This window comes from Moschus berezovskii, chromosome 21, assembly GCF_049115385.1.
Source record: "Moschus berezovskii isolate FMDL1 chromosome 21, NW_MosBer_1.0, whole genome shotgun sequence".
Classification (NCBI taxonomy): domain Eukaryota; kingdom Metazoa; phylum Chordata; class Mammalia; order Artiodactyla; family Moschidae; genus Moschus; species Moschus berezovskii.
The window spans coordinates 23,656,438-23,679,175 of NC_142480.1; the positions used below are offsets into that span (position 1 = coordinate 23,656,438).

A 22,738-nucleotide genomic window follows, 5' to 3' on the forward strand; every position below is an offset into this window, starting at 1 on the left:
TGGGGGAGGGATGGACTGGAATTTTGGGGTTCAGTTCAGTTCAGTCACTCAGTCGTATCCGACTCTTTGCAATTCTTTGCAACCCCATGAATCACAGCACACCAGGCCTCACTGTCCATCACCAATTCCCGGGGTTCACTCAAACTCATGTCCATTGAGTTGGGGATGCCATCCAGCTATTTCATCCTCTGTCATCCCCTTCTCCTCCTGCCCCCAATCCCTCCCAGAATGAAGTCTTTTCCAATGAGTCAGCTCTTCGCATCAGGTGGCCCAAGTATTGGAGTTTCAGCTTCAACATCAGTCCTTCCAATGAACACCCAGGACTGGTCTCCTTTAGAATGGACTGATTGGATCTCCTTGCAGTCCAAGGGACTCTCAAGAGTCTTCTCCAACACCACAGTTCAAAAGCATCGATTCTTTGGGGATCAGCTTTCTTCACAGTCCAACTCTCACATCCATACATGACCACTGGAAAAACCATAGCCTGGACTAGATGGACTTTTTTTGGCAAAGTAATGTCTTTGCTTTTTAATATGCTATCAAGGTTGGTCATAACTTTCCTTCCAAGGAGTAGGCATCTTTAAATTTCATGGCTGCAATCACCATCTGCAGTGATTTTGGAGCCCCCAAAAATAAAGTCTGACACTGTTTCCCCATCTATTTCCCATGAAGTGATGGGACCAGATGCCATAATGATAGTTTTCTGAATGTTTTAAGTCTACTTTTTCATTCTCCTCTTTCACTTTCATTAAGAGCCTTTTTAGTTCTTCTTCACTTTCTCCCATAAAGGTGGTGTCATCTGCATATCTGAGGTTATTGATATTTCTCCCGGCAATCTTGATGCCAGCTTGTGCTTCTTCCAGCCCAGTGTTTCTCATGATGTACTCTGCATGTACATTAAAGAAGCAGGGTGACAATATGCAGCCTTGATGTACTCCTTTTCCTATTTGGAACCAGTCTGTTGTTTCATGTCCAATTCCAACTGTTGCTTCCTGACCTGCATACAGGTTTCTCAAGAGGCAGGTCAGGTGGTCTGATATTCCCATCTCTTTCAGAATTTTCCACAGTTTATTGTGATCCACACAGTCAAAGGCTTTGGCATAGTCAATTAAGCAGAAATAGATGTTTTTCTGGAACTCTCTTGCTTTTTCTATGATCCAATGGATGTTGGCAATTTGATCTCTGGTTCCTCTGCCTTTTCTAAAACCTGCTTGAACATCTGGAAGTTCATGGTTCATGTATTGCTGAAGCCTGGCTTGGAGAATTTTGAGCATGACTTTACTAGCGTGTGAGATGAGTGCAATTGTGCGGTAGTTTGAGCATTCTTTGGCATTGCCTTTCTTTGGATTGGAATGAAGACTGACCTTTTCCAGTCCTGTGGCCACTGCTGAGGTTTCCAAATTTGCTGGCATATTGAGTGCAGCACTTTCACAGCATCATCTTTCAGGATCTGAAATAGCTCAACTGGAATTCCATCACCTCCACTAGCTTTGTTCGTAGTGATGCTTTCTAAGGTCCACTTGACTTCACATTCCAGGATGTCTGCCTCTAGGTGAGTGATCACACCATAGCGATTATCTGGGTTGTGAAGATCTTTTTTGTATAGTTCTTCAGTGTATTCTTGCCACCTCTTAAAATCTTCTGCTTCTGTTAGGTCCATACCATTTCTGTCCTTTATCGAGCCCATCTTTGCATGAAATGTTCCCTTGGTATCTCTAATTTTCTTGAAGAGATCTCTAGTCTTTCCCATTCTGTTGTTTTCCTCTATTTCTTTGCACTGATCGCTGAGGAAGGCTTTCTTATCTCTCCTTGCTATTCTTAGGAACTCTGCATTCAGATGCTTATATCTTTCCTTTTCTCCTTTGCTTTTCGCTTCTCTTCTTTTCACAGCTATTTGTAAGACCTCCCCAGACAGCCATTTTGCTTTTTTGCATTTCTTTTCCATGGGGATGGTCTTGATCCCTGTCTCCTGAACAATGTCATGAACCTCCGTCCAGAGTTCATCAGGCACTCTGTCTATCAGATACAGTCCCTTAAATCTATTTCTCACTTCCACTGTATAATCATAAGGGATTTGATTTAGGTCATATCTGAATGGTCTAGTGGTTTCCCCCACTTTCTTCAATTTAAGTCTGAATTTTGCAATAAGGAGTTCATGATCTGAGCCACAGTCAGCTCCCAGTCTTATTTTTGCTGACTGTATAGAGCTTCTCCATCTTTGGCTGCAAAGAATATAATCAATCTGATTTCGGTGTTGACCATCTGGTGATATCCATGTGTAGAGTCTCCTCTTGTGTTGTTGAAAGAGGGTGTTTGCTATGACCAGTGCGTTCTCTTGGCAAAACTCTATTAGCCTTTGCCCTGCTTCGTTCCGTGCTCCAAGGCCAAATTTGCCTGTTACTCCAGGTATTTCTTGACTTCCTACTTTTGCATTCCAGTCCCCCATAATGAAAAGGACATCTTTTTTGGGTGTTAGTTCTAAAAGGTCTTGTAGGTCTTCATAGAACCATTCAACTTCAGCTTCTTCAGCATTACTAGTTGGAGCACAGGCTTGGATTACCATGATATTGAATGGTTTGCCTTGGAAATGAACATAAATCATTCTGTCATTTTTGAGATTTCATCCAAGTACTGCATTTCGGACTCTTTTGTTGACCATGATGGCTACTCCATTTCTTCTAAGGGATTCCTGCCCACAGTAGTAGATAAAAAGTTCATCTGAGTTAAATTCACCCATTCCAGTCCATTTTAGTTCACTGATTCCTAGAATGTTGATGTTCACTCCTGCCACCTTGTTTGACTACTTCCAATTTGGCTTGATTCATGGACCTGACATTCCAGTTTCCTTTGCAATTATTGCTCCTTACAGCATCAGACCTTGCTTCTATCACCAGTCACATCCACACCCGGGTATTGTTTTTGCTTTGGCTCCATCCCTTCATTCTTTCTGGAGTTATTTCTCCACTGATCTCCAGTAGCATATTGGGCACCTACCAACCCAGGCAGTTCCTCTTTCAGTATCCTATCATTTTGCCTTTTCATACTGTTCATGGGGTTCTCAAGGCAAGAATACTGAAGTGGTTTGCCAATCCCTTCTCCAGCGGACCACATTCTGTCAGATAGGACCGAACAGAAGTGCGCCGGCTGCGGCAGACTGCAGAAGCATGGCCGAGAGGAGCTACACTTCGCCCAAGGTCAGGGGCGGCGACCGAGAGTGCCAGGCTGCGACGGCACAGGAGCAGCCTAGAGGAGCTACCCACGTCCGAGGTCAGGGGCAGCAGCTGAGAGGCGCAACCCCACGTCTGAGGTCAGGGACAGTGGCCGATAGAGCAACTCCATGTCCATGGAGTAGTGGCTGCGCAGGTGCAGGAGGGCTGAGAGGAGCTACTCCACATTCAAGGTCAGGAGGGGCAGCCGTGAGGTATCTACCCCTCGTCCAAGGTAAGGAGCAGCGGCTGCGCTTTGCTGGAGCAGCCATGAAGAGATACCCTATGTCCAAGATAAGAGAAACCCAAGTAAGACGGTAGGTGTTGCGAGAGGGCATCAGAGGGTAGACACACTGAAACCATAATCACAGAAAACTAGCCAATCTGATCACACAGACCACAGCCTTGTCTAACTCAATGAAACTAAACCATGCCATGTGGGGCCACCCAAGATGGGATTTTGGGATTAGTGGAGGCAATTACATATAGAATAGATAAACAAAAAGGTCCTACTCTATAGTAGAGGGAACTATATTCAATATCCTGTAATAAACCATAATGGAAAAGAAAAAAGTATCTAAAGTAACAGGGAGCTTGACTCTGGACTTTCTGAAAGACCTGCCAGAAAAGATAATTTTCTGATGTCAGGTAAGGAGTTTTTGTAGAGAGTTCCTTGTAGGGTAGGATTTGGTGCCTCCCAAAGTGCCTTCTGATTAAAGATCAGGGACTTGGAAGTCCACCATTAGGATCACTCTTTGAGGGTCTCCTTAGGTACAGACACAAACTAAGCAAAAATACATGACTGAGAAAATAGTGGAGATTAATTTAATTGATTTATTTATCTTCCCAAATTGCCTAACTTATTACCAAACAATAAACTATACATTTGGGACAATCCAGTTCTTGTTATCACTAATAATTTTTTAATGAGATGTAAAATCTGTGGTGCTGGAGCAACTTTGAGGAGATACCCCATGTCCAAGGGCAAAAGAGAAGCCCCAGAAAGACAGTTGGAGAGGTGGAATTACATTTAGAATCAAACTATATCCGCCAGAGATGCTCAGAGGACTCAAACACACTTTGTGTGCATCAGGACCCAGAGACCCCACAGAGACTGAGACAAAACTGTGTTTGAGTGTCTCGTAAAGAGGTATGGGTCAGCAATGGATTGCTGCAGGGGCTCTGGGTACAGCAGACTTGGGTAAGGCATAAGTCCTCTTGGAGGAGGTCGCCATTAACCCCACCATGGGCCACCAGAACTTACACAGGACTGGGGAAACAGACTCTCGGAGGGCACAAACAAAATCTTGTAGGCACGAGGACCCAGGAGAAAGGAGCAGTGACCCTACAAGAGACTGACCCAGACTTGCCTGTGAGTGTCCAGGAGTCTCTGCCTGGGGTGTGGGTTGGTGATGGCCTGCTGCACTGAGTGTAGCAGTGCCTGCACAGGACCTTTCGAAGGAGGCAGGTATCTTCATTCAGTTCAGTTGAGTTGAGTCACTCAGGTAATTATATTCATTACCTGCACCGTAGTTTGGCCTCAGGTCAAATAACAAGGAGGGAACACAGCCCTGCCCTTCAACAGAAAATTGGATTAAAGATTTGAGCATGGCCCTGCCCATCAGAACAAGACCCAGTTTCCCCTCAGTCAGTCTCTCCCATCAGGAAGCTTCCATAAGCCTCTTATCCTTCTCCATCAGAGGGCTGCTACTGCTGCTAAGTCACTTCAGTCGTGTCCGACTCTGTGTGACCCCATAGACGGCAGCCCACCAGGCTCTCCTGTCCCTGGGATTCTCCAGGCAAGAACACTGGAGTGGATTGCCATTTCCTTCTCCAATGTGTGAAAGTGAAAAGTGAAAGTGAAGTCGATCAGCCATGTCAGACTCGTAGCGACCCCATGGACTGCAGCCCACCAGGCTCCCCCGTCCATGGGATTTTCTAGGCAAGAGTAATGGAGTGGCTTGCCATTGCCTTTTCTGCCTCTCCATCAGAGGGCAGACAGACTGAAAACCACAATCCATTTCTGGTTAGAAAACTAACCAATCTGACCACATGGACCACAGCCTTGTCTAATTCAATGAAACTATGAGCCATGCCAAGTAGGGCCACCCAAGATGGGCGGGTCATGGTGGAGAGTTCTGACAAAACGTATTCCACTGGAAAAGGGAAAGGCAAACCACTTCAGTATTCTTGCCTTGAGAACCCCATGAACAGTATAAAAAGGCAAAAAGATAGGACACTGAAAGATGAACTCCCTAGGTCAGTAGGTGCCCAATAGGCTACTGAGAAGAGTGGGGAAATAACTCCAGAAAGAATGAAGGGATGGAACCAAAGCAAAAACAACACCCAGTTGTGGATGTGACTGGTGATGGAAATAAAATCTGATGCTGTAAAGGGCAATATTGCATAGGAATCTGGAATGTTAGGTCCATGAATCAAGGCAAATTGAAAGCAGTCAAACAGGAGATGGCAAGAGTGAACATTGACCTTTTAGGGATCAGTGAACTAAAATGGACTGGAATGGGTGCATTTAACTCAGATGACCTTTATATCTACTACTATGGGCAAGAATCCCTTAGAAGAAACGGAGTCCAAATGCAGTGCTTGGGTACAATCTCAGAATGATCTCTGTTCATTTCCAAGGCAAACCATTCAATATCACAGTAATCCATGTCTATGCACCCCAACCAGCAATGCTGAAGAAGCTGAATTGGAACGGTTCTATGAAAACCTACAAGACCGTCTAGAACTAACACCCCAAAAAGATGTCCTTTTCTTTATGGGGGACTGGAATGCAAAGTAGGAAGTCAAGAAATACCTGGAGTAACAGGCAAATTTGGCTTTGGAGTACAGAATGAAACAGGGCAAAGGCTAATAGAGTTTTGTCAAGAGAATGCACTGGTCATAGCAAACACCCTCTTTCAACAACACAAGAGAAGACTCTACACATGGACATCACCAGATGGTCAATACCAAATCAGATTGATTATATTCTTTGCAGCCAAAGATGGAGAAGCTCTATACAGTCAGCAAAAACAAGACTGGGAGCTGACTGTGGCTCAGATCATGAACTCCTTATTGCAAAATTCAGACTTAAATTGAAGAAAGTTGGGAAAACCATCAGACCATTCAAGTATGAACTAAATCAAATCCCTTATGATTATACAGTGGAAGTGACAAATAGATTCAAGGGATTAGATCTGATAGAGTGCTTGAAGAACTATGGATGGAGGTTCATGACATTGTACAGGAGGCAGTGATCAAGACCATCCCCAAGAAAAAGAAATGCAAAAAGGCAAAATGGTTGTCTGAGGAGGCCTTACAAATAGCTGAGAAAAGAAGAGAAGCGAAAGGCAAAGGAGAAAAGGAAAGATATACCCATTTGAATGCAGAGTTCCAAAAAATAGCAAGGAGAGATAAGAATGCCTTCCTCAGCAATCAGTGAAAAGAAATAGAGGAAAGCAATAAAATGGGAAAGACTAGAGATCTCTTCAAGAAAATTAGAGATACCAAGGGAACATTTCATGCAAAGATGGACTCAATAAAGGACAGAAATGGTATGGACCCAACAAAAGCCAAAGATACTAAGAAGAGGTGGCAAGAATACATAGAAGAACTATACAAAAAAATCTTCACAACCCAGATAATCATGGTGTGATCACTCACCTAGAGCCAGACATCCTGGAATGTGAAGTCAAGTGGACCTTATGAAGCATCACTGCAAACAAAGCTAGTGGAGGTGATGGAACTCCAGTTGAGCTATTTCAAACCCTGAAAGATGATGCTGTGAAAGTGCTGCACTCAATATGCCAGAATATTTGGAAATCTCAGGAGGGGCCACAGGAATGGAAAAGGTCATTCCAATCCCAAAGAAAGGCAATGCCAAAGAATGTTCAAACTACCGCACAATTGCACTCATCTCACAGTCTAACATAGTAATGTTTAAAATTCTCCAAGCCACGCTTCAACAGTACATGAACCATGAACTTCCAGATGGTCAAGCTGAATTTAGAAAAGGCAGAGGAGCCAGAGATCAAATTGCCAACATCAGTTGGATCATCAAAAAAGCAAGAGATTTTCAGAAAAACATCTATTTCTGCTTCATTGACTATGCCAAAGCCTTTGACTGTGTGGATCACAATAAACTGTGTTAAATTCTTAAAGAGATAGGAATTCCTGACCTGCTTCCTGAGAAATCTGTATGCAGGTCAAGAAGCAACAGTTAGAACTCAACATGGAATAACAGACTGGTTCTAAATTGGGAAAGGAGTACGTCAAGACAATATACTGACAATATACTGATATTGTCACCCTTCTTATTTAATTTATATGCAGAATACATCATGAGAAATGTTGGACTGGATGAAGCACAAGCTGGATTCCAGATTGCCAGGAGAAATATGAATAACCTCAGATATGCAGATGACACCACCCTTGTGGCAGAAAATGAAAAGCCTCTTGATGAAAGTGGAAGAGGAGAGTGGAAAAAGTTGGCTTAAAGGTCAACATTCAGAAAAACTAAGATCATGGCATCCGGTCCCATCACTTCATGGGAAATAGATGGGGAAATAGTGGAAACAGTGACAGACTTTATTTTCGGGGGCTCCAAAATCACTGCAGATGGTGACTGCACCCAAGAAATTAAAAGACACTTGCTCCTTTGAAGAAAAGTTATGACCAACCTAGACAGCATAATAAAAAGCAGAGAAATTACTTTGACAACAAAGCTCTGTCTAGTCAAAGCTATGGTCTTTCGAGTAGTCATGTATGGATGTGAGAGTTGGACTGTAAAGAAAGCTGAGTGCCGAGGAATTGATGGTTTTGAATTGTGGTGTTAGAGAAGACTCTTGAGAGTTCCTTAGACTGCAAGGAGATCCAACTAGTCCATCCTAAAGGAAATAAGTCCTGAATATTCATTAGAAGGACTGATGCTGAAGCTGAAACGCCAATACTTTAGCCACCAGATGTGAAGAGCTGACACATTTGAAAGGATCCTGATGCTGGAAAAAATTGAAGACGGGAGGAGAAGGGGACGACAGAGGATGAGGTCATTGGATGTCATCACCGACTCAAAGGACATGAGTTTGAGTAAACTCCGAGAGTTGGTGATGGATAGGGAGGCCTGGCATGCTGCAGTCCATGGGGTCGCAAAGAGTGGGATATGACTAAGTGACTGAATTGAACTGAAAATCTCAAGACTAACTCCATTTATAAATTTGCTACACCTGTGAGACCAACCCTGTTCTTCCTAATTTAGAGTGCTATCTCCTCAACAATAGTTCTGGCCAGATAAAGAACCATGGTGTCCTGAGAGAGTAAGCCTTGTGCTGTTGATCCCCAATAAGCCAAATAACCTACTGGCCAGACATTGAACCTGCACTCAGAGGCACAGCTGTTATCCTGTGTAGACCCAACTGACAGCATGATTTAGCGAGCAGCTTTCAAAATAACCTGTGGGGTCAAAGGGGAAAGGATTGGCCTGAACTTGTTCTTCAGTGTCTCATAACCTTTACAGCAACTCCACAGCCCAGTCTGGAAGCAACAGAGCTCAGTCTACATAACGTATCTTCATGTCCCATCTAATTTTGAAGAAGAGATTAGAGTATGCAAATCATTGCTAAAAACACCAGTTATGAGAGAGTCAATTGCCAGTGAGGAAAGGAGAAAGAATGAAACTTTCTTAAGCCATTAAGAATGACATTGCTTGTAAACATAATTATGTATCCTGGCTCCTACTGATTGCATTTATCAATGAGGATTTGCACCAGTGGTGGAGAGTGGGAAAATTAAGTCATCACTGTGAGCGATGGTATAGAAGGTTAGATTACAGGAGAGCAGAATATGGGACCTTAAACTTGGGTCAAGGGCATAATCTTTTTGATCCCAGTCCAATGGGACTGGCATGTCAGCCCCTTAAATGAAGGCTGAATGCCATGATGGCTTCAATGAGCTGAGAGTTCCCTGAAAGACAGATATAATTTGAACTGCAAAGGGATATTAACTGTAGTCTGCTCAGTGCCTGGAGAGTATAGGGCAAGGACCATGCTGCACTCCACTATCATATTAAACTTCTGGAGGCTCCAGCTCTCATCATGTCACTCTTTGGTCAAGGAATATCAAGCTTTTCCATTAACTGCTGTCAATGTTATCAATTCACAAATTTCTAAAAGTACAGTGAAAAAATATCACCTGCCAATCTCAGCACCTAGAGAAAACCATTGTTCATATTACATTTTGACAGACGTTTTCTGTTTCTTTTGAAAAGCAGAAATGCATCCATTTAAAGGCAACAAACAAACAAATGGAAATTTGGGGTCAATTTTCATTCATTTACTTGTTTTTTGATCCCACAATATAAGATCTTAGTTCCTTGGCCAGGGATTGAACCCACGTCCCCTGCAGCATAAGCATGGAGTCTTAACCACTGGACTATGAGGGAACCCCTGTCCATAATATTTAATGAGCACTTACTGTATGCTAACCATGACAGACTCTAAAATGACAAGGATGAGACAATGAGAAATGACAAGGCCTGTTATTTCCTCGATGTATTACCCAGCCCAAAGAGAAAGATGGACATGGACACATGGTGATGGACTCCTGTGTGAGTCTCAAGAATCAGAGATGCTAAAATTCAAGTCTTCAGAATTCTTCTGTAGCTCCTCTCTTCCTGGAAACATTCTATGAGGTCTTACATGTACATTTCTCTATCTCTGCTCCTGTGGACCCCAGTGTGAATGGCTACATCATGACAAATGTCACCTGAGGACAGAGCAGAAACCCTGACAAGCCATGAGGCAAAGCCAGCCAGGGAAGGAGGGGAAGAGACTTTAATTCTAGATGAAAGTAAACAGTCCCAGAAGTCCCTCAGCGTAAAAGTCATACAGAAGAAGATAATAATCAAATTTTACATCTACTGAGCATTTACTATGTGCTGGGCACAGTGCTAAAGGCTTTTTGCATGAAATCTCATTTAAACTTCAGAATGTAAGGATAGGGTTGGTATTAGATTTCTTGTTTAGATAAAAATTACTGAGGCTAGAGAGGTTAAATGATTTTCCCAAGGTCACTCAGCTAAGATATGGCAACCTTTGATGTGAGCCCCAAATCAGTGCTCTTAGCCTCAGGAAACTCACAAATCAGAAGGCAGGAACCAGCTGAGAAAAGTACCACCATGTGAAGGAAAGGGCACGACCTTCAGAAATATACAAGCGACTTCACATTCGGATACTACTTCTTCCTTAGGGTATCATATCTTCCTTCCCCAATATCTAGCACTATGTTAGCTGGCTTGTAGCACAGGTCCTCCAAAACTGTGTTGAAGGAATGCTATATTAATATAGGAACTCTGGCATAGGGCTGCAGTAAGGGGTACATGATGTGAAAGAGGGCACTCACCTGGCACCTGTGCAGTGTAAATACCCCTTAACTGTTGGCCTTTATCCTACAATGAAGCCTTGGCATGGGGAAGGGTGAATGGAACCAGTGGGCTGTGTCTTCCCTTAATCTGTAACCTCAGTGAATTTCTCCCCTTAAGACATACTCCTGAGTATGTGAGCCACTGAGAGAAATAAAAGAGCAGGAATTAAACAGGAAGAAACTCTGTTTGGGAGTCAGGCAAGAATTACCATACTGTGTTGAATTTCCTAGACTATAAAGACTCTTGCCTTGATACACGTGATGGTGTCACCAGTGCCCTAAAGCATCTTCAGAGCTTAATGCAATGCCAGGCTCAGTGTTTACTTGCCTGTATTGTTCTCCCGAGGCAGAGATAAAAGTCCTTTTTGATTCTTGCTTCATCCATAGGAAAGGGGAAAAAAAATACATACTAGAGAAATCTTCAGTGGAGGCAGCATTGTCACTAAGCATAATAGAAACATTTTAAAGATAACTTTCTTCCAATTGCTGTGGCCTTTTATCTGGCAACTCAGACAAGGCTGTTAACACTGATAAGCAGATTTTCTTCAAAGTTCAGTAATATCAGTCTGTATGGAAAGAACAAACACTCTTATGTTGTCTAAAATAAAATCTGGCTTTTGTAAAGTGTGGTCGGCTCAAGATGCCACTGTTTATCTTCTATAATGCTGATTTAGTTTTCTCACCTTTTTCACAAGAATCTCATAGAAAACCCTTGCTTTTCATTCAAGATTGGAAAGAAATCTGGCAGCAGCTCTACTGGACTTCCTCAAGGAAGAAGCCCTCCCTGGACTGAGCCCCTCTGCTATCTAGTCATTGTTGCTTTACCTTTAAAACAAGGTCGTCGGTGAAACCAAGTACCACTTTAGCCAAATTCAAGTCCTTCTCTACATGGTACTTTCCAAATAAGTTCCTTATTCTAAGTTCCTTCCGGGTGACCTGGATCTCTTTTTTTCTGTTCAGGAGAAATTGTTCTTTTCTCCTTTCCACTTCTTCATCCCTCCCCAATCACAGAGAGGAAAAGAATGGCCCTTCTCTGCTCCTGACTCAGAAGGCACATCAGCCAAAAGTCAGAAGGACAAACCCTCCTCCAGAGCAACTGTCCCCACCTCTGCTGCAAGCCCACTTCTGGTGGCAATTCATTGGCTGCCTCCTACACACCATCTCCCGGACAAATTCCACCTGGAAGAGTTCAGGGACAGAAAAAGGTTGCTCCTCTTAAAGAACCAACACAATGCTTATGATTAGCCAAGGAGGGCTGTGTAATTCAGACAGTTTCTTTGCCTGGCTGCTGGAAAGCCCAGAGCTGGAAACTGGACTCCTTTTTTTTTCTTTGTGGGGGGGTGCAGGGTTCCTTGATACAAATTTTTCTTCAACTATCACTTCATGTTTGTTTGCTGTCTTCCAGAACTCCATTTCTAGTGTAACTTGCCTTCACAGAAGTAGATGACCTATGAATAAATGAACATTTTCAAAGTGGGCTGTCATCATTCCAATTCTAACCATGCTGATCCTCTCGCCTGAACAACAGGAAAAATACCATAGGAAAAATAGAGTCATCTTCCCAAAGAGCGATTTCTACCTAGAAGCTTTTGGCCTCACCAAGACTAAAGTAAAGAGGATAAATTGTTCATTCATATAGAAAAGTTCGTTAATACACATTTATAGACTCAAAGCAAATTCATTATGCTGCCTCTTCTACCCTGCCCCTGTCCATACTTAAAAAAAAAAACAAAAAACTAGCAGAAAGCAAAAAAGTAGCCCATTTTAGATAGGCAAACTGAGTCACAGGAGTCAGACTAAGAAAACATACTAAGTTATAGGACAGATAACTGGAAATGTTATAGTCTATGAAATCTGTGGAGATGGAATTAGCTCAATGTCTGCAGACTGGAGCTTTACAACCCCACCACAACACAAATGACTTAAACTGAGCAACTTAAAAGTTAGATCTTATTCCTCTATGAGGAATTTCTCTCTGGAAATGACAATATTTCAAAATTTCCCCCCTTTTTTGGAGAGGAGGTTATCGGGTACTATTTATGATTTAATAAACTTGTCCTAATTTGAACTTTTCCTGCTTAGGAGAGGGGAAGGAAAATTTGCTTTTGATAAATCAAGACCAGATAATGTGATTCACTAAAAAACACCCACCAAAGTAAGTAAGCACAACACATAATAAAAAGTACAAATACTGTGAGAAAATTTAATCAGAGAAGCTGAAGCAGAGGTCAGTGCATGCCAAACTGATTTACAACCCAACAATTACACCTGCACACAATGCATAAGTGAGGCCAGGGTAAATACTTTAAAAGAAATATACATATACATTATACTAACCTTCTAAGGATGGAGGGAATTCTAATGTGGTTAAGGCAGGACATGAGTAGAATATACACCTCTGCTCCTGTTATCTGACCCACAGAACCATCCTGTCCCTTTCAGCTTAACTTCCTCCAGACATCAGAACTGCACAGCTTAAATCATGGTGCTTGAACTAACAGACACAGAGAACAGACTTATGGTTGCTGGGGGTTGGGGGTATGTGCAGGAATGGATTGGGAGTTTGGGATTAGCAGATGAAAACTACTATATACAGAATGGATAAACAACAGGTCCTACAGTATAGCACAGGGAACTATATTCAATATCCTGTGATAAACCATAATGGAAAAGAATATGAAAAAGAATATATATATATACATACACACACACACACACACACATATATATGTCGAGGTGAATCACTTTGCTGTACAGAAGAAATTCACACAATATTGTAAATTAACAATATTTCAATAAAACAATTTTTTAAAAATCATGATGCTTGATTTTGTCAATAGGAATCAACATAGCGCAGAACCATGTTAAGGGAGGTGAACCATGTATGTTCCTGACAAGAAGCTGAGTTTAAGACAGTGTCAGTCACCAATCCAGCAGCATTCTCCCTTTATTTGTGCCTATATATTTGAAAAAAAGAGGTGGGGGGGGACATACCCCAGTTTACTTTTTTAAAACTAAATAATGTTGCCTTGTGGCACTCATATTGTATCTATTACACATTTCACTTCAAAACCTCATCTCCCCTAAACCCTCTTCAATGTGCTTGAAGTAGCACAGCCAAAGGAAAGGAATTTTCTATTTAACTAGAGCACTGACATTCTGTTACACAATTCGATCTTGTCTATTTACCTGCTCTCAGAAACACAAGACACTAAACATGAAATGCTGAATGCGTTGAGTCTGTGGTGCCATAGGTGTCTGAATGCATCTGTAGCTTCCCTCTCACTCATCAGTGTAATTGTTGCCATGTTATTCCATTTTTTGATTAGTCTAGTCCCTCAAGCTCAATGCTTTTTTCTGGCCCAACGTTCTTCTGCTGGTTGTCATGGTGACTGAATTGTTAGCGAGGAGAAAGGCTCTGTTGTCTGTCATTGTTCTGTTGTGGTTTAGGTAACGCAGGAGGCAACACAAGTGAAGTGGATGGACCTTTTTTGCTCTGCATCATTTCATAGTATTGAAAAATCTCACATAAAAAAGGAGCAAATAGGCCCAACCAAAGAAATAACCAAGCTCTTTCTAAAGGAAAGTGCACATTATTATAAAGAGGCAAAATGGCACTAATGATGAACTGAGTAATCTATGAAAAATGCTGCTGAATATTACATTTATTACTAGAACAATCGCTGCAACTTAAACATCACATACAATACCTACCATTTTGCAATTTAGAGTAAATATAGTTTTTAACTATACAATTGTAGCATCAACTCTTTGATTCTCGAGGCTCTGCTACTTTAACCTTACGTTCTGTTTAACCCAAAGATAGCATGGTGGAAGTTAGGACTGAAGCCAAATGGAAGAGTTGGGCAAATTTTCTTTTGGTGGTGAGATAGTGTTGGGGTCAATTTCTACTTTGGAATGCGGATATAAGTTTTTAAAGATGAGGGATTACTAAAGAGGAGAACTTTTTATTTAAATGGTTTTTTGAAGCTAACCAATATAAATACAATCATTCCTTAATTTTTAATTTTCTAGATTTTTAACCAGAAAATGGAGAGATATAGCATATAAATAAAGGGATACATTATAGACAGGGACCAAATTAATAACAGTTTCTATTAAAAAAAAAACAACCCACTCTTAATCTTTGTTCATCATTGCATTGCTAGACATATATCTGCCCAAATCAACAATTACTTTCATTAGTATTGGTACAATTTTCCTGTGAACTTTTTCATTTGTTTTATTTGAACTTGAAATTATCTAATTTAATTTTTATTTAACTGTTTAATTTAGTTCTTAATGATACAAAATTTTAAGTAGGAATACTTGGTAAAATATAATTTGAAAATTTAAAAAGATTAAAAGGTTTACTATGACCAATTTCCCTCCCACCCTTGAAATGTAGTTCTCTCTTAATCCTCCACTGTCATTATTATTAGATTCTTTTGTAGTTTTCTGGAATTTCTTTATGCAAATATTAGAAAATACTGACAGAGATTCTTCTCTTACCTCTTGCATTCACAAATGTTAGCTTGCTATTCACACTGCTGTGCACTTTTCACTTGACACTGTATCTGGTTGTCTTTCTGTATCAGAACATAGAGACCTTCCTCCTCCTTTTTCTTTTTATAATAGTATAATATTCCATTGTTGTTGTTCAGCCGCTAAGTCGCGTCCGACTCTTTGTGACCCCATGAACTGCAGCATGCCAGGCCTCCTTGTCCCCTTCACTATTTCCCAGAGTTTGCTCAAACTCATGTTCCTTGAGTCAGTAATGCCATCCAACCATCTCAGCCTCTGTTGCCCCCTTCTCTTTCTCAGCATGAGGGTCTTTTTCAATGAGTGATCTCTTTGCATCATGTGGCCAAAGTATTGGAGCTTCAGCACCAGTCCTTTTAATGAATATTCAGGACTGATTTCCCTTATGTTCTGTAATTCATTTAATCAATCTCTTGATGGATACTCAGGTTATTCTCATTATTTTGCTTTTATAACCTTGTGTATGTCATTTTATATGTATGCAAATATTTATAAGTGATAGAATCCCAGAGGTGAAATTTCTAGGTTAAAAAAATTTGCATTTGTAATTTTGATGAATATTGTCAAATTGACTTTATAGGAGCAATTCCAATTTACACTCCCATCAACAGTGTACAAAAGTACGCATTTCCTCATACCTTCCCAACAAAGGGTAATATTAAACTTTTGAAATTCTGCCAATCTGATAGGTAAAAAAACCAGGGCAACCCTACAGTTTTAATTTAAATTTCTGTTATTAGTGAAGTCAAATATCTTTCATATGTTTCAAAGCCAACTGCATTTATTTCCCTGTTAATCCTCACTTGAGATATTTTGCCCATATTTCAGGTATTGATATTTTCTTATTGATTTCTACGCGCTCTTTATGTTTTTGAAAAATGTATGCTATGTTGTGTTATGGGTTGCAAATATTTCCCCCAATTCATTGTCTTTTGATTTTGCATAAGGACTTTTCTGCGCAGAAGTTCTGGCTTTAATGTGGTCATACAAATCTTTTATGGTTTCTGCCTGTCTCTTCTCTCCCATCCCCATGCCAAGAAGAAAACTCCAACAAAGAAGCTCTCCCATGCATTTTCTGTAGTGCTTGTCTGGTTTCTTTCCTTTTCTTCATTTAAAAAAAATCTTTACCTTTTCTTAACTTTATCCTTGAGCATGGTATGAGGGACAGATGCAACTTTTGATTTTTTTTTTCTGATGGCTATCCAATTATCCTATACTAGTTATAGAATAAAAAATCTCTCCCTTGCCCTCCCCTACACTGGTTTGAGATGTTTCCTTTCCAGATGTTAAAGTACATTACGTTTTTGGTTTATTTCTGGACTTCCTTTTCTGTTATCTTGGCCTGGGTGTGGGTTCATATATGGAGCCCCAGTACATTTAACATAACAAATATACAATCTACAATATACTACAAGAATTGCACTTAGTCTAGAAATGCTCTTAATTATATCTATATTTTTACATGGCAAAATATATTTTCTTATTTAGAAATTGCTTTAATCTATTGCTATCCAAACATATATTCCTTCTTTGATTGCCCCAGGAAGTATATTCACTATTATGTCAAGCCAAACATCAATTGTTACTCAAGTTCTGAGAAAAATACAGCTCAGAAAAATACACAGAGAAATAGAGTGAGAAATCACTGTTTTTCAATGAAAGCTAAAAACTAAAATTCAAGAATTTATATACTGTATATAAAACACACTGCTGTATTTAAAACAGATAACCAACAAGGACCTACTACAGGGAACTATACTCAGTATTTGTAATAATCTACAAGGGAAAATAATCTGAAAAAATGTATGTGTATATAACTGAATCACTTTGCTGTACACTTGAAACTAATGCAACATTGTAAATCAACTACACTTCAATAATAGTAATAAAAAGAACAGACAGGGCAGAGGGCTGTTTTGTCTTTGGGAATATGCCTTTAAGGATACAGAGTGCGGGTGTTCATAAATCCCAGCACACTTTCATTCAGCATCTCGTGGTTTACAGCCACAGAAATCTGCAAAACCTGCTGCTCTCGCTTTTTGAGGGTGCTCCAGGACGACTTTAAAGCCTAGCCATTAAAGAGCATTTGAAAGGGCACTTACTATTTAGTACCCCTGTAAACATATATTTTGATTTTCTGTCATACTGTTTAATGGCATAATATTCAGTAAGGATCTGTGGAAACCAACTAGCAATCACAACACACTCCAAAGGAAGAGCACCAGCCCTTCCCAGACAGTGCTCCCCCCGATTCCCCTCTGCACACGGGCTGTGGCCGATTTCATCATCCTGCCAAATATTCACAAGCTTGTTGTCTGTTATTGGTTTAATGTAGTGCATTCACACAGATTGAAGTTGATTTTCAGTACAGGTCTATAAATAATGCTCTTCGCCCGTGATCTTGAGGCTTTTGAGATCAGTTTTCCTGCTTCCACCCCTCCTTCTCAGCGAGCATTTCATCACAGGGGAGAAGATGAATGTCCTTGCAACAAAAGATGACTTTTGGAGCAGAACCTACCCAATAATCAGAAGTGGCAAGTAAAAGAGGGAAGGTGGTGACCTCTCTCAGGGACATGAACAAGAAGAAACTGGAGGAGCCTTTTCCTTTGCTTAGAGAGTGCCCAAACCACTCATGGCAGGAAGCGTTTGGCTACTGATCACTTCTCTGAGACCCATTATAAAAGGTGAGCAAATCTCAAAGCGCTCCCCGCCTCCTCCCCCAATTAGTTCAGAGGGCAGCCGACCTTCAGAGATATCCATTGCGGGGGGTGTTTTTCTGGTGACGATGCTGTGAAAATAATTTTCTTTCTGAAGGGCTTTCTTTCTGTTCTCTCCCCATGGCAACTTTTGAAAATTTGTTAAAACGCGCACACGCACACCAACCTCTCAGGCTTAGCCATGAGGTCTCTAGGTGAGTGGGAACAAGCGAGGGCCTAGCCAAGATGTGCACCCAACACAAGCACACCGTTTTGATCATTTGGGGAATCTTACTGTGTTGTCAGGGATTTTTTTTTTAAAGTACAGAGCAAGATAAAGTAGGTTGAGAGCAAGTTGTTTAGGCAAAAAGTCATTTGGTCCAACTGCTTTTCCAAATTGGCAAAAGATTATTTTTTATTGAACGAGTATCTGAGAGTAATAGTTGAAAAAAGCTAGTGTCTATTCCTTCGGGGCATCTCTGCATTGGTTACGAGAGCTGAATTGAACAGCTGATACTAGAAACCAGCAGGAGAGGAAACTGGTGGAAAAGATAGTCTCAAGGGCCTAAAGGGAACCATAGATGATTCAGGAGTGTGGGACAGGTTGGTATTAGTCATAGCACACAAGTCATGGAGGGACTCACTGTAACATCAGAAACCTCCAACACATAGAAGTCTCACTGACCCCACGTGGTAAAAGAAATCATGCACACCTCAGTTTTGGGTGAGCACTTGCCTCATTTCAAGCATCCTAACTTCCCACTGATGTCCCTTTTCTGGGGACTCTTATTTTTAAATGTTTTTAAAATTGGGTATAAATAGAGAAGAAAGCAAAAGCTACAGTATACCTCAGTGTAGTATAATTTCTTGGAGAAGGGGAAAAAATGGCTGTTTCTGTTATATCTTTTCTACCTCATCACAGGGGAGTCATGCCCAGAATTATGCTGGCGCCAGGATTTAAAGGCCAGGAACAGGAAGCAGCACCTGTAGACCAGAATTTAAATCCCATGGATGGTTTCTCTTGAGGCTTTCATAGAACATGAATGAGGATGTAATTTAAAAATAAGCCCTGCATTCTATTTAAAAAGATAAGAAGGAGCTGGATGTGTGTAAATGTTTGGATTAAATATGACCAAAGACTGCACCGTATTTAAATGGCTTGGCACTTGGAAAATGATGGAATCAGGCTTCATAATGGTGCAAGCATCTACCTAATGGAGCTAAATTTCCAATATAGGTGCATAGTGGAAAAGAAGGGCAGACAAGTGGCACTGAGAATCTAAGTGACACAGCACCAACGAATGAAACATATTGAGTTTAATGATTGACCTTATCAGAGGCTTTCTGCTCTGACAATGAAGATGTGAATTATCCTATTATTATAAGCAGATGGATCATCTTATTAATGCACCCGAGCCTTTCACAGTTTTATTTAACTTTAAATTAAATCGAACAATTTCAGTAACATTCTCTCATCCCTTAAAGGAAACAGAAGCTGAAGCCCTAAAATATTTTCTGCATAGCTTTGTATAGTCTTTTTCTTTCCAGAGACCCACTTTCAAATCTGCCATACTCTGCTTTGGCTTTCATCTGGATATAGCTGAGGTGTCTGGGAAGTTTCTCTGTAAATTCCTTCAAATCCAGAGGGGCTGAAGGAGATTTTAGGAGGCCGTATTCCTCTTAATGCCTCCACATGGAACAGCAACTTTGGAATTCTGATTTCATGCTGTCAGCCACTTGATAGGCCCTGCTAACCAGGAGCAGCAGATGAGCCATCATCAAATGTTTTCTGAATTCATCCCTAGTACCAGTCTCCCCTTAAACCAAAATTAGGCAGTGAAGTAATATTTGTTTAGAAACACTTACCAGGCACCTGCTTAGTACTATAAATTCTATCCTAGCAAAGCCTTCGCATACAAAGGAAATATTTTACTGGAAGGTCAATATCTGTAGCCACAGAAAAGAACGGAGCTATTTCAAACTCACCGACAAAGGCTTCTGTCTCAGCCCCCATTCCACTTTCTCTCTCTTTTTTTTTTTCCTTTCTGGTTTTGTTTCCTTTCAGCATATTTTAGGAACTAATCAGCTTTATAAAAGGTACCACTGTTAATCTACTGTTTGATTTGGTCTTCACTGCAGCTCCTTAAAAGATAGAGTGCAAACAAAGCGAGAATTAAGGTCATTCCATTTAAATCCTTCAGAGAGGAAGACGAGGGCTAAGGACTGCAGAGAGGAGGGCTGGAGGAATCCAGGACAAAAAAAAAAAAAAAACAACCCTCATTGTTTATTATTTGCCAGCCTCAGAGCAGCCCCCATTCCCATATTTGTGAAAGGATTACCCTTCCATCTTCAGAGATTAATGGGAAGCCGAGACAAGTCCCCAGCCCACAGTCACCGTGCTCTAAAGCACATTCTGTGGGAAGGTGGACCTCAAAGTGCAGTCTCTTGGGGGGCATGAGTGGGACATAGCTTGCCCCCCAGAGCCTGATCAGATTCTTCCTCCAGCTGCTAGAGATGCATGAGCAAACATAACTGGCAAGGGGATTCCACGTTCATATGGAGGCAAGCCCTGCGTCTTAGAAGGTGGAGCTATGTACATGAAAATCTTAGTGCATATCATGTTTAAAAGGGCGAGGGGAACAAAAATAAAAGTCCTAATCTGTGCAAAAAAATCACAGAAGCATGTGACACCAGTCCCTTTCTTCGTTTCACAATGCTGACTGAAACCCAGCTACCCATATTTTATAAAAGACAGAAGTCAGTCAAAGTGGACTTCAGTTTCTCGGTTGTTGCTGTAATCGTTCATTCAGTTCAGTTCAGTCGCTCAGTCGTTCATTAAGCATAACTAAAATGCATGAGTCTTCACATTTTTTCCGATGTGGCAATGGGCTGATCTGTAAAAGTGAACGATGCACCGTAAAGTGCCGTCTTTAAGGTAAGATCAGCGAGCAGAAATTGACATCTGTAGCCAACAGAGATGGAAGTCTTGATTCCCAGTCTCTAGCAAGGTTTCACACATAGTGAATGCACAGTATTTGTTGCATGAAGAAAACTGTAGTATTTTTGATGACTTTAAGAACAAGACTAAAAATTGTTAATGTTCACCAAACATTAACCATGGATCATGCAGTGCGCTATGAGGTCAGGGTGACCTCAACAGCGTGAGGTTATTATCCCCATTTTACAGATGAGAAAAACCAAAGTTTGTTGAAGTTAAGTCACTCATAACTTCACTTAGCTCCAAGGCCACATGAGTAATCAGTAGCAAAGCCAGCCTTTAGAGCTATGATGGCTTACTCTGGATCCTCTCATTTTAATGCTTTCTTATCACCCTGCTTCAAAGCAGCATTTCTTAACTTGAGTTTAGAGGATGCTCAGTGATTGTTCCAGATACAATGCTGTTTTGTTTTGTTTTTTTCCAGATGAACAAATTATTCCCCGAGAGAATAACAATGTCACCTCTAGCCAAGTATGAGATGAGAAGAGGCTTCTGTATTGTGGCTTCAAATTTTGTCCTCAGCTCCCCGAAAAATTTAGCTACTCACACAATACAACATCTTGGGTTGATGCTTTGTTGAAAGTCATATGAACAGATCTCCTAAAAGGAGTAATGCTCCTTCTTTAAATGATATCTTACCTCCCCCAGTTACCACCTCCCCACCCCCGCCCCTACACACAGATCAGGCAGGATGAGATCTATTTGCAAAACCCTTGACATATGGTGAGTGAGTCTGGTTTTCTCCAGTGTTTCATTATGATTGGCCTAGTTAATTCATTTCATTACATGTTCACCCCTCTTTGGAAATTGAACAGGATTAAATTGCATTTTTAAAGCCTTAGCAAATCACCATGTGATTTAAATTAGAATAAAGACAAACATTCAGATTGCTTTTTTAAGGAAATTCTGACAGTATATCTGACCCAATAAGAGTGTTTGTCCAAACACTCATTCTCTCTTGGCCACTGGGGTGTCCAGTTCTAAGTATACAAAACCCTTGGTAATAAATGTAGAATCCATAATCGAAAATTTATCAGAGTGAAAACCACATGTGAAATTATTGTTTCCTCTAGAACAATTCTAAAACCCCATTTAGCAAATAGTTCAATTTATTCTCCCTCCAAACTCTAGCTTACAAAATGGGCCAACATGAGCTGAGTCATACTCATGTATTTAATAACTTCCCTTCCTCTTAGGAAAGTGTTAGAAATATATTTCTAACTCACTAATGGTAAACTAATAGGTCCTGGAAGTAAAAGCTAAGGGATACTTGTTACTATTTGTAAGTCTGTTGTACTAAGCTATTTAATAATTTCTGTGTGCTTAGTCCCTCAGTCATGTCCGACTCTTCTCAACACCATGGACTGTAGCCTGTCAGGCTTCTCTGTCCATGGGATTCTCCAGGCAAGAATACTGGAGTGGGTTGCCATGCCCTCTTCCAGGGGATCTTCCCAACCCAGGGATTGAACCCAGGTTTCCCGCATTGCAAGTGGATTCTTTACCATCTGAGCCACTAGGGAAGCCCAAGAAAACTGGTGTGAGTACCCTATCCTTTCTCCAGGGGATTTTCCCAACCCAGGAATCAAACCAGGGTCTTCTGCTTTGCAGGTGGATTCTTTACCAGCTGAGTCGCATCTATACCATAGGTTATACTGCTACTGCCCATTCCAAATAAAATAGAGAGAATTAAGAAGGTGGTGTAGAATCTTTGGCAAAATTATACTAGAAAGCTTTGAATTATAGCTGCCATTTAATTTTATTAATTTCAGGGTATGGTGTTCTGCTTAGAATCTTTGGATGCTTGTTTCATGTGGCATAATTTTTTAGCATTTTTTGAGCATCATGTTTTTGAGGATGAGAAACCAGAGACCATCACT

At 40.9% G+C, this 22,738-nt stretch overlaps 2 long non-coding RNA genes across 3 annotated transcripts in view; one reads left to right on the plus strand and one right to left on the minus strand.

The window, feature by feature from the left end:
* LOC129550525 (uncharacterized) overlaps positions 1-22,738 on the minus strand; it is a 110,049-nt gene that overhangs the window by 76,323 nt on the left and 10,988 nt on the right. The window contains exon 1 of one of the 2 annotated variants that reach the window (XR_008684848.2): positions 19,850-19,928. The exons of the other annotated variant lie outside the window; for it this stretch is intronic. This is a non-coding gene — a long non-coding RNA (uncharacterized LOC129550525). Of the gene's footprint in view, positions 1-19,849; positions 19,929-22,738 lie in introns of those variants that run through there. 2 annotated transcript variants of the gene reach the window in all.
* Positions 17,589-22,738, plus strand: part of LOC129550528 (uncharacterized) — a 38,560-nt gene continuing 33,410 nt past the window's right edge. Inside the window, exon 1 of the long non-coding RNA XR_008684851.2 lies at positions 17,589-17,851. This is a non-coding gene — a long non-coding RNA (uncharacterized LOC129550528). The remainder of the gene's footprint in view (positions 17,852-22,738) is intronic.